The 12,979-nt window shown below is 46.6% G+C and overlaps 1 pseudogene; it reads right to left on the reverse strand.

Moving 5' to 3' along the window:
• Nucleotides 1-951: 951 nt before the first annotated feature.
• Nucleotides 952-1,547, reverse strand: LOC141919161 (olfactory receptor 14J1-like; annotated as a pseudogene).
• Between the last annotated feature and the right edge of the window lie 11,432 nt (nucleotides 1,548-12,979).

The following is a 12,979-nucleotide window of genomic DNA, read 5'->3' on the forward strand; positions in this document are numbered from 1 at the left end:
CCTGAGCTCTCCTGGCAGCTCCTGATTCCTCTCCAGGATGGATTCTGACATGAGTCCCACTGCAGGTGGGACAGCTACAGGCAGAAAAATAAAACACCAGTTGCTGTCTGCATCGACATGTGCAACCAAGAAGGGAGGTCTTTGTCCAACCCTTCATCCCTAACAGATCCCCCTGGGACTCTGAGATTGTCTCTCTGATTCCATCAAGAACCTCAGAAGACCAAAAGTCTTTTTGAGGGAACAGCTCCACTGGTGTATTCCCAACCTAAGCACTGGAAGAGGCATCCAGGCTTCTGGCCCTGCTGATGTTGCTGGCACGGAGACCAGCTCTGACACCATGGTCCACATGGCCTGCTCCTGCCTGCAGCCACAGGGGTGCCACTGTGGACACAATGGGACTGTCAAAAGCTACAGAAGAGCTTGGGGGGTGACACAAATGCAAGGGCACAGCGGGACAGTGTGGAAGTGAGGAGAGCCCAGCACTGAAAAGGCCACGTCCTGCTGCTGTCCTTGGACGTGGCTCCAGGAAGCAGTATCCCCAGCCCACAGGCAGCAGAGAGGCAGTGCCTGCCGAGGCAGCGAGGGGCAGCCCTGAGGGGCACTGGGGCTGCTCCTCCATGGAGCAGCTGGGCCCTTGGCTCCTGAATCCCTTCTGCCTGCTGGGGCTGGGCCCCAGCTCCAGAGCAGATCTAGGAGATGGGAGTAGAGGCAAAGGATTATAGTCTGGCTTCTTTAGCTATGCAAAGAGCCTGATCCCTTATGTTACAACAGGTTTAACAGAAGGAAGAATAAGGTTTCAAACTTAAGAACAAGTTGTATGAATAATACAAAATTAATATTATCACAACTGTAACAAATAAATATAAACTAAACAAACCAAATGGAAGAACAAGAGATAGGCTGGGATTTTACTGAATTCCTGGGAGTTATACGAGGATGGTGGGCACCTTATTAACGCTGGAATAACATGTATACATATAGTTTCCTCAGGGCATCTTTGATCTCCTGGTTCCTCATGCTATAGATAAGAGGGTTCACTGCTGAAGGCACAACTGAGTACAGAAATAATCCAACCAGTTCCAGAGATGGGGAGGAAATGGAGGGGGGTTTCAGGTAGGCAAACATTCCAGTGCTGATAAAGACGGAGACCACAACCAGGTGATGGAGGCACGTGGAAAAGGCTTTGTGCTGTCCCTGCTCAGAGGGGATCCTCAGCACGGCCCTGAAGATCTGCACATAGGACAGCACAATGAAAAAAAAACCAAAAAAACCTGCCAAAGAAAAGGAGGCGTTAACCATGAGAAATCCAGCTTCCCTGAGGTAGGAGTTGAGCAGGAGAGCTTGAGGATCTGGGGGATTTCACAGAAAAACTGGTCCAGGGAATTGCCATGACAGAGTGGTAGTGAAAATGTGTTGGCTGTGTGCAGGAGAGTCCAGAAAATCCCACTGCACCAGGCAATTTCTGCCATGTGGACACAAGCTCTGCTGCTCAGGAGGGTTCCGTAGTGCAGGGGTTTGCAGATAGCAACATAGCAGTCATAGGCCATGACATTGAGAAGAAAGTATTCTGCTGAGATCAAGAAAAGGAAAAAAAGACCTGGGCAACACATCCCAAGTAGGAAATGTGATAGACAGTAAACTGTTTGTTCATCAAATTCCATTAAAAATACTGGGAACTCGTGACATGTTATTCCATAAACTATGTAGGCCTAAGCTTCATCTTAACTATTACACTGTGTAACGACTAACTGACTACAAGTGCTTATCTAAGTTGAAATGCTGAAGCAAGGACTCCTACTATACAAAAGACTGAAAAGAGGGAGAAAGGGAAGAAGGACAAAGGGGAGAAAAACAAAAGGGAGAAGAAGAAGAAGAAAGGGGGTAGTGTCTATACTCTGTAAGATATAAACAAAAGCTTTGTGAGCCACTCTCAGGAAAGCAGGAAATACAAGGAGTTGGTGACGCGAGGAAGACCCGGATGGAGCGACCCCCTAGCTGCAAAGTGCGCAGACGCAGAGTACACCTCTCAGAGAGACCCGGATACCGGAAGGCGGAGGATATAAAAAAGATGGACCCTCGGGAAGTGAGTGCGCGCCGTTGGTGGAGCAAGGACTCCCCGGCCGCCCAGCGCTGTTTTGCTTGTTGCCGCTTGCTAAATAAACAATTGAAATTTTGATTGGCTCTGACTCACATCAATTTGAGAAATCTACTTATAACAAAATTGGTGCCGTGACTCGGATAGAGGCAATCTGGTGGGAAGCCCCATACGGGGAGGCGCACCCCGCTGAGTTCAGCGGCCCCGGCTGAGTGCTATCACATCACACCCTCTACCGACGAACTCCAAAACTCGGCAACAAGCAAAAGAATACCGGTAACCCTGTAATCTTTGTGCACGAAGCCCCGGACGAAGATGCAGGGTTGCGTGAGTATAGGCCGGTTACCATTCGGATGGGGTTGGGTTTCCCGGAGCGTGGTGTGTGAGACGCCCAGCAGGGCGAAGTGAGTGCGGACCCCTCGGTAGTGCAGTTCCCATGTCCCGCGAGGGACTGGGTCACGAAAAGGGGGAAGCGAATTGTGTGAGTGTGTGAAGGCACTCCGGAAGATGGGACAGAAGAAGAGCAAGCCTTCTGATCCCATAGGTGGTGTGGGACCCAAGGTGAGGTACCCCCAAATACCACCAGATAGCCCTTTAGGCTTAATGTTAAACCATTGGGAAAATTACCCCTTTAGGTGGGGTAAGGACAAAGTAGAAATGATTTATTATTATATGGAGGTTCGGGGAGGGAAACAAATCAGGGGCGACCATCTCTATTGGCCTGGGGTTTTTTTTTGGGTCCTTTGAAGAGTGGGTCTGTCAAGCCTTAAACATTTATGTCAATTCAAAGGAACCCTTTAGTTTGGAAGAAAGTTAATATGCACAGGCATGCGAATGATATGCAGTATTAAAGGCTTTACAATTACTAAAAGAAAAAGTGGGAACTATATATACCAATTCTAGATATGCCTTTGGAGTAGTACATACCTTTGGAAAAATATGGGAAGAGAGAGGCTTAATCAATTCTCGGGGGAAAGACCTAGTACATCAGGAGTTAATATCACAAATTTTGCAAGCTATACGAGGGCCCAGCGAAATTGCGGTAGTACACTTAAAGGGACACTAGAGGGGGCTCAATCCTTTAGTACGGGGGAATAACCTTACTGATCAAGAGGTAAAGAGAGCAGCGCTATTAACACTGCACTTGGATGATCCGATAGAGACCAGAAAGCGGTGTGTTAATTGTGGAGATAATTACCTCCCCTGTTATGCTTGCTGGGACGATTTCGGGGTAGACGGCATAGAATGTGTATGTGAAAGACCAGGGTTTAAGTAGTGCTTTTTCCATGAAAATTCCTATGAAACTTTAAACTTTACTATTCAAGAACAAACAAAATTAAATCAAATGGGGATTAAACAGAAAGCTAATGGAAAATGAGAACTCCCGGACGGCAGAGAAGTTCTCCCAAAACCCATAACTACCAAGATAATACAGCAATTCCATAAAAACACTCATTGGAAAACTCAGACATTAGTGGATCAATTTACAACTAAATACATGTACATTGAGAAATATGATATAGCCAAACGAGTGATAGGAAAATGTCTCGTTTGTCAAAAAGTAAATAAACATCAAATAAGAAAACAAGTATATGGAGGGCGAGAATTGACTCATAAACCTTTTGCAAAAATACAAATAGACTTTACCGAATTACCAAAGGTGGGAAGGTATAAATACCTATTAATAATTATAGATCATTTAACCCAATTTGTAGAAACCTTTCCCACAGCCTGAGCCACAGCTCACACAGTAACAAGGATATTACTTGAAGAAATTATACCTCGGTATGGAACAATAGAAACAATAGACTCAGATAGGAGTCCACATTTGGTATCCAGAGTAACCAAAGAAACTTTGACTGCCCTGGGTACACAGTGGCAATACCATACCCCATGACACTCGCAGAGCTCAGGAAAAGTTGAACATATGAATGAAAAAAAAAAAAAAAAAACAAAAAACACCAACTTACCAAATTGATATTAGAAACTAAAATGTCATGAATAAAGTGTCTCCCTTTAGCATTGTTAAATATCAAAACTCAACCCCGAACCGATGTAAGTATTTCTCCCTTCGAAATGTTATGTGGGATACCCTATGATTTAGAAATACCAATAGATCACCCCCAACTTGAAGAATTAAAGATAAAATCCTATCTGATACAGCTAATGACAAGGAGAAAACAACTACAGGCCCGGGGGATGGTAGTACAAAGACCTCCATTGGATGTGACCATGCATCAAATCCAACCAGGAGATAAAATACTAACCAAATCATAGAAAGAATCTTCTTTGACCCCCCGTTGGGAAGGACCCTATGTTACTCTTATCACTACAGAAACTGCTGTTCAGACTGCTGAAAAGGGGTGGACACACGCAAGCCGAGTAAAGGGACCTATACAGGATCCGGCCTGGAAAGTGACCAACCTTCCTGGGGATCTACGAGTCACCCTTCGGAAAACCTGAAAGAGCTCTCTACACATTGTGAGATAAGAACCTACGAAGGACTCGATGAGTGAGACCCTAATATTTTGTCCAATTGAAACTTGTATTTGTTTTCCTTTTATATACATAAAGTATAATGTATGTAAAGAAGGCTGGGGGATTCATAATGCACATGGAATAAATCTCTGGTCTAGTTGTAATCAGTGTTATTAACAAGAATGGAAATTAACTAATCAGGCCCTAAAAATTGGAGTAAAAACAGGAAAATAATTGAAGATTCTAAAACTTGATGGAAAATATTTACTAAAGGGATAAATCCTGAAAGAGAGTGCACTCACTCTAATTGACCTACTGAATAACACCCTCAGATCCTAAGGGTGATCTGTAGAAAGCAGATCCCCTGGGTCCCCTGTCGTGAACCCACGGTCAAAGATAAAAACTGGGAGACCTATGTGTCCCGGAATAGAGACAAACGTACCCCTGAAGAATACGGCTGCTGCCGAGAAGATGGAACACCCTGCTGCTCTAAGCAACAGAGTAGGCAGAGGAGGCAGAGACGTACCAAAGTGGGGAAAAACTTACTGCCCTACTCTGAAGAAAAAAAGGCCTCTGAGGGAGAAGGGCCAGACGAAAGTACCAGACACCCTGATACAAAAGAGACTAAAAAAAAAAAAAAAATATACAAATCTATAGAATCCCGCCAGCCTTCTATTGGAGCTATTGGATAGTCTGGCTAAGTGTATTAACTACAATGAATACACTACCAGAATGGGCTAGAATGACTAACCAATCCCACCAACCTTTTGAACATACCCTAACTAACCAAATTATATGGCCTTGGACAGACGCTTATTATGGACATACAGGAAGTATGAATACAGATTTGTATGGAACAAAGTTAGCAACTACCATACTAAGCAATAACCTAACACTCCAAACATATAAATGGGAGAATTCATCCCATACCTAGACAACTAAAAAAGGAAATGAGATACAGATAGGCTACAGAGTATTCAATGTAAATGTGATAATAAGTCAGCACCCTTTAATTCAAACCGTCCGTCAACCCCCTTTTACGCAAATCATTATCAGAGACAAAACAGAATCTAAAATAACTCAAACCCATTGTGAATCAGAGACCTGTTGGTATGCATTTACTGCAACCCAACCAGTGTCCATAGTTTGTTTGAGAGGAACCAGGTCAGGAAATCAAACTATATCTTTCTGATCTCCATTGAACATACAGGAGGAAACTACAACCACAACCCACGCTCCCGAAGAGACTACTCAGACTACTCATACTGTTCCAACACAACCAACAGTCGTGCTTAACCCAAGAATTTTTGAAATTAGACCATATGCAATTAGAAATACAGGTTTATTAGAAATACATGCTGTTTAACCTGGTGTAGTCTCTCAAACAAGTTGAATTGCTGATGCAAAATAATGTTTCAAATATTCAGACAACCTGTTCACCTTTCCTAAAGACTTCTTACGAAGGATGAACAACCTGACTACAAAAACAAACTCCTCACACAAAAAGAACGCAGAGAGACTTAACCAGTGCATTGGGAACAGGATTGGGAGTTTTAAATAGTATTGATTCGGAGGGGATAATGAACAAGTGACTACCTCAATTAGTGATTTAACTAATATACAACGACCTTTACAATCTTCCTTATTGACTTTGGGGACTAACCAATAACTGTTGTCAAATATATTACCAAAAAGGGAAAAGGTAAATATAAAAGATCATGAATTGATTACAGATACACTCAGTGTACTCCAAAATAACCTCTCTTTAACTCTCAGCTGCATCTAGACTCAAATATGGATGCAGTCGATAGCTACCTCAATTATAAGAGAAGGTGAAGAAGGTATTCTTCCTACTGAAATTCAGAGAATAATTTAGGACAGTGCTACTCATTTTGAAAAGAAACTCCAATCCTGGTGGAACCTGGTAAACTTTACCTATGACCCCATTACAAACACAGCTACTACCTTTATACTCACTATTTACAATGCCACCATATACCAAATTTATCCTGTCATTGCATTAGGGCTGAATCACAACGGGACCATACTCTATCCTTCTGAGCATAGAGTATGAGCCTGAAAGGTAAACGAAAAATGACAAACTGTCAATCTAGAATCTTACATTGTACGAGAACAACAAGAATTCATTTGTGAAGGCAATACAATTGAGACACAAGATATTTGTTTAGATACCAAACAAAATATTTGTCACTTTGAGGTCCATCCCAATGAAAATCCTAAAACGGTACTCATATATTGACAAAAGTTGTGTATGTTTGAGGACGGTTTGTGAATTCTTAACCGTAGACAAGGTCATAGTAGAGACAAAAAAATTATTCAAATCTCTGTGTTTACAATTTCACAAAAATAATCAGATGTGACTTTTCCTATTTAACCCCGGTCATGTCTTACCAACTCCTGCAATCCAATTATACATTAATACATAATCTACAACCTACACCCATTGGAATGAATCTCACTTTGGTTAGAGAGTTACTTCAACACAAAGACTTAGTTAGAATTTTAGAAAAAGTTAAAGAAAACGGACAGAAAACTCTAATAACTGTTCATCACAATGTGGAAAAAAATACACGAAGTCTTGGAAAGAACAAAAAAAAATGCAGAACATAACTGGTGAGACACCCTTTTTGAATGGTCACCTACTGCTACAGGCATCTTGAACAAATTGTGTCACCCCATTGTGGTTCTCTTGATATTAATCTTAATCAGTTTGACTTTGTCAATAATATTATATGTCATAACTTGAAGAATGATGCAACGGGTAACATATCTGATATCTGTCACCCGTCCAATACTCATTAAAACCAAAAACGACCAATTAAATAATGACTCTAAATTGAAAAAAACTCTCCTGTTAAATCAACAAAAATTACAACAATTTAATGAACAAAATGATAAAAAAAAAAAGGGGGGGGATTGTGATAGACAGTAAACTGTTTGTTCATCAAATTCCATTAAAAATACTGGGAACTCGTGACATGTTATTCCATAAACTATGTAGGCCTAAGCTTCATCTTAACTATTACACTGTGTAACGACTAACTGACTACAAGTGCTTATCTAAGTTGAAATGCTGAAGCAAGGACTCCTACTATACAAAAGACTGAAAAGAGGGAGAAAGACAAAAGGGAGAAGAAGAAGAAAAAAGGGGGTAGTGTCTATACTCTGTAAGATATAAACAAAAGCTTTGTGAGCCACTCTCAGGAAAGCAGGAAATACAAGGAGTTGGTGACGCGAGGAAGACCCGGATGGAGCGACCCCCTAGCTGCAAAGTGCGCAGACGCAGAGTACGCCCCTCAGAGAGACCCGATACCGGAAGGCGGAGGATATAAAAAAGACGGACCCTCGGGAAGTGAGTGCGCGCCATTGGTGGAGCAAGGACTCCCCGGCCGCCCAGCGCTGTTTTGCTTGTTGCCGCTTGCTAAATAAACAATTGAAATTTTGATTGGCTCTGACTCACATCAATTTGAGAAATCTACTTATAACAGGAAATGTCCCCATTGTCCAAGAGGGAATTGGCCATGGCTTTGGGGAGAGTGGTGGAGATGGAGTCCAGGTCGAGGAGGGAGAGGTTGCGGAGGAAGAAGTACATGGGGGTGTGCAGGTGGTGGTCACAGGCGATGGCAGTGATGATGAAGCTGTTGCCCAGGAGGACAGCCAGGGAGATGCCCAGGAACAGACAGAAGCGCAAGAGCTGCAGCTCTTTGTGCAAGGATGAAAAATTTGATTACGGAGCTCCTGTTAGATATTTGGTCTGTCATTGGCACTGGGGGCTCTGTCCAAGGAGAAAAAAGCAGTGAACAGTTAGGACTGAATTCTCTGGGCAAAACTTCCTCCATTTCTGAAAAGAAACCCACACCCCTGGCCTCTGTCCTTACAGAAAGACCTTCATGCATCTCCCGGGCTGGAGCTCTGGTGTTTGCTGGCTGAGGGTGCAATGAGGAGCAGGGATTCTGCTGTGGGCTCTGCAGGAGTCAGTCCTGCTGTGCCCCAACAGGCAGAGAGGAACTCGCAGTGATTGCTGTTTAACTTCACTTATGAAATCATAGAGATTTCAGCCCTGTCCCTCCCAGTGCCCCCGGCTACAGAGCAGAGCTGTGGGGCTTTGCTTTTCTTGTTTTTGCTCCTGTTGCCCTGTCCTACCCGAGGAGTGCGTTCTGAAGGCAGACAGCCTGGACATTTCTGCTACGCTACAAGTGCTCCACTGAGAGTCCGGGGATGCAAACGGACAGAGCCTTAGTGCAGAGTGAGGAGAGCCAGGCTGTCCATCAGACTTGCTCTCAGCTGCCCTGGGCTTGCACCTCTGGAATCTGGAGGAGGATCACACCCAGCTGTTCCCTAGACAGGAAATCAGATGTTGCTGAGAGCAGAGGAATCCAGTTGGAAACTCCCTTCCCCAGTAAAGATCTCTGAGCTTTTTGGTTCCCTGAAGATGGGATGTCTGGCAAAAAGACCCAGCTTTATCCCCGGCCCATGGACAGTGTTGCCAAGAGACCCACAGGCTAGAAGGGGGTTTGGGCACCTTGCTCCCATGGTCACAGCTGCATGGAAGGACCTGCAGGGTGAGTTGCTGAGCTACAGATGAAGAACCCATCTCCCCAAGGCACTGCTGTCAGCCTGAGTCTCTCAGTCCCTGCCAATGTCTCTGGTGCCTGGAGCTGTCCCTGCCTCGAGCTGTATGTCTTTCCCCTTTTCTCCTCCCTGTCAGTGCTCACAGCCTCCATCCCACCCACTGCATGCTCAGCTCTGCCCTGCAGACCCATCCTGGCAGCAGGGCACTGCCCAGGGGCATCTCTGTGTCTACAAGTCCTAAGGAGCAGCTCAGGAAACCACTGACAAGATGATTGAGTTTTCTGTAGGAAATGAATGGGTGAGGGAACTTTATCAGTTTTCCCAAAGACCTACTAATCTGTCAGGTCAATGTTGTAGGAGTCTTCCCCTCTTGTCCAAACCTGACGGCTGCATTATTATTCCCCCACAAGCACAGCAGGAAACTGAAAGCACAGACCCTGGGAAGCACCTTTCCTTCCAAGTAGCCCCTGCCTCGATGAGGTTCTTGAAAAGCTGCCTCTGCCAGTGCCCTGGGGGTGATCTGGAGCTGTGAGAAGCCCTGACCCACCCAGCACCCTCTGGACAGCAGCAGGACCCTGCCCTGTCCGGGGTCTCTCCTTCTCCCCACAGCTTCTCCCCACAGCGCCGTGGAGAGCTCCCTGGGCAGGCTGAGTGCTGACCCTGGCAGGCGGCAGAGTCCCTGTCCCAGCACACAGCCCCTGGGGTGCAGGGACCCTGCTCTGAAGGACAGCCCTGGGCACCCATGGCTGTACCCCCGGCTGCACACCCCTGCAGCCGTCCCGTCCCGTCCCTGGGAGAAGGCAGCCGTCATGGCCTGTCCCTCTGACAGTGCAGCAGGGAAGCCCTGCTCTGGAGCACGTCCTCCTCCTCTAGACAGGAGGGAGATTCCTGGGGGCTGTGCTGGCTTTACAAGGTCCCTCCATGAAGCTCATGTTCATTGCCATGAATGGAGATACTTACTGTGTCAAGGGCTCTGAAGATTTCTCCCTCGGTGAGCTCTCAGCCGTCCATCCACTCCAGACCACCTTTAAGTTCTCTCTGCCTCACTCCTCTCATGTGCCTGCAGGCAGTGCCCTCAGCCCTGTTGCGCTTTGCAGAGGAGCTGCTCCTGGGCAGAGCTGTCTCTCTGCAGTGTAGCCCACTTGCCCTGAGCTCCCTCCGTCCCAGGAGCCCGGCCCAGCTCCACAGCACAGGACCAGCCCGAGGCATTTTAATGAACCCTTGGATGGGTTTGGTGCTGAGTCCACGAACCTCAGACACAGAGAAGAAGCTGAAGAAAACGCTGAACAAGTCAAAGTTAGAAACAAACTATGAAGTTTCTTGTGGCTTTAATGGGACCCACTGAGGGACACTGTTGACAAAATGTCCCCAGGATCCAGTTAGAGCAGAAATGTGGAGGCAGTGATGGCAGGTAGTGAAAAGCAAAGGAAAGGTGGCTCTGATGCTGAGGAAACCTGAATCTGTCTCATGAAGCCCAAGGACCAAGCCCTGACCTCATTAACCAAAGGGCCAAGCCGTGACCCTCAGCCCCTGGGAAGAGAGATCCTGTCCCTCACTCATTCCCCAGGGCCTTTCTGGGGCAGTGGGTGATGGAGATGTGCACCTCCCAGGATCCTGAGTAGGGACAAGGGGACAATGAGGCCCCAGTGCTGCAGGGACTGTGCCTCCTCATAGGCATCCGTGTCAGAAACAGCCATAGCCAAAGTTAGGAAGAGGTTGACTCTGTTGGAGGCTTTCAGCTTTTCCACAACCCTCTGTCACCTCTACCACAGGCTGTCCTATAGTGTTGTATCACCTTCGCCTCTTTCCCTGCAGGCTGTAGTCACCCACCCAGCTGTCCCACCTTGCTCTCAACTGAGCATCTTCCTTCCTTTACTGATATCTCACTGCCCTCACTGCCTCTTCCTTAAAACAAAAATCTTTGGGCTGATCCAGAGTCCTGGGTAATGCATTGCACCACAGCACTGCCCTAGGAGTGACATTTTTTTCCTCCAGTGTGCGCCTCCTCAGCTACACTTTGTGCCATCAACTCTTTCTCATGATGTATCCTACTTCAGGAAAAAGCTCCATCATCTCTGAAATCATCCCTCAGTCACTCTCAGGCTACTGCTATATGGCTGGAGCCTCCACACCTCTGGGCCAAAGAGCTTCAAGTCCCTCAGCCACCCCACACAGGTCATGTGCACTAGATCTTGAACCCCACCTTGGCAGACCTCCACTCAGTGCTTTCCAGTTCCTCCTCACTTCTCCAGGATGGGGATCCACACCTTCGGACACACCCATATGTGTGGGGCCACACCAGTGATGAGTTGAGGGGGATGGTAATATGGGTGACCCACGCTCCTCTGAAGGCAGTGGCCCTTGTTCATCATGTCCATCCTCTCCTGGCTCATAGGGCATCCCTCGTAGTGCCCAGGCCCTTCTCCTCAGAGTCGCTGCTCAGCCGGGCAGGTGCCAGCCTTTCCTGAAGTATGGGGCGATCTGCCCCCTGCCCCCCACTGATGCAGGACTGGCCTTTTTTCCCTGTAAAACTTCAAGTGACTTTCTCTTTGCCAAATCCCAGAGTTTCTCAGGGTCCCCCTGGACTGAGGCTCCATTTGGTCAGATTTTATTGTTTGCTTGCCACAGGCTCATCTTGATTGGGGTGTCTTCCACAAGAGAACAGCATGAGGAGTTGAAGAGCAGTACAAGTCCCCTCTTCTGGAGAAACTGTGTTGTCCTGGGGGGTCTGGTACTGATAAGGTCATGGGACTGGGCCAGAAGGGAAGTTTCCCTTTATGGAAGAGAGAGCACCAGGAATGTGTGGAGCTATGCCTGGGCAAGCATGATGAGTCAGCTGAGAGCTGAGGGGACTTGGTCAACACTGCAGTGGGTGGATGTCTGCTATGGACCCCCTGATGAAGAAGAGGAAGTAGATGAGGCCTTCCTCAGACAACTGGAAGAAGCCCTCATCCTCATGGCAGACATAAACTATCCCAAAATTTGCTGAACACTCAACATAGCAAAGTGAAAGCCATCCAGGAGGTTTTTGGAGTTCATCGACAACATCTTCCAGAGAAGGGTGACGGAGGAGACAGTGAGGGGAGGTGTCCTGCAGGAAATCATACTTAGGAACAAGGAAGATGTAACAGTCAGGGGTGAGAAAGTAGAGTTGAGGCTTCTGAGAGAAGGGAACAAGGCAAAGAACAGGACTTCAGGAGAGCAGGCTTTGGCCTGCTGAGGAACCTGGTTGGAAGAATCCCAGGGGATACGTCACTGAAGAGGGGAGAGCTGTTTGACGGTCAAGGATCAGCTCTTCAGGCTCCAGCACAGGGCACCCAGCCATGCAGGAAGTGAAGCAACATGGCAGGAGGCTGGTATGGATGAGAAAGGAGCTCCTGCCAAAAATCAAGAAGGTGGAAGCTGGCTGCCTTCCAGCCTCAGTAGTTTCATGACTGTGCTGGAGAGAGATATTTCCTGGGGAGGGAGAAGGGGGATGCTACTGGAGGGATGAGGGGAATCCCAGGACCAGCTCCTGGATAGGTGGAGAGTCTGAGATCAGCTCCTGGAGAGATCACTACTGTATGGGTGTCTATATAGGCCTATGTTTTCCACTCACACAGTCCAGCATACAAACAGCCCAAACCTCGTTTCTCCTTTCTCCACTGACAGTGCTTTTGCTTGGCCTAGAGACGTCCCTAAGTCCCTTCCGGGATGAGTGATTTTGCATTTTTTTCCACCATAGGTCTTGATGATGACAGGGAGAGCACTCTCATTTCCCATGACCATGGAAGTAAGCAGACATAAATTTGGAGCAATCAGCTGTGGACTTTT

Source organism: Strix aluco, unplaced genomic scaffold (genome assembly GCF_031877795.1).
Source record: "Strix aluco isolate bStrAlu1 unplaced genomic scaffold, bStrAlu1.hap1 H_2, whole genome shotgun sequence".
NCBI lineage: Eukaryota > Metazoa > Chordata > Aves > Strigiformes > Strigidae > Strix > Strix aluco.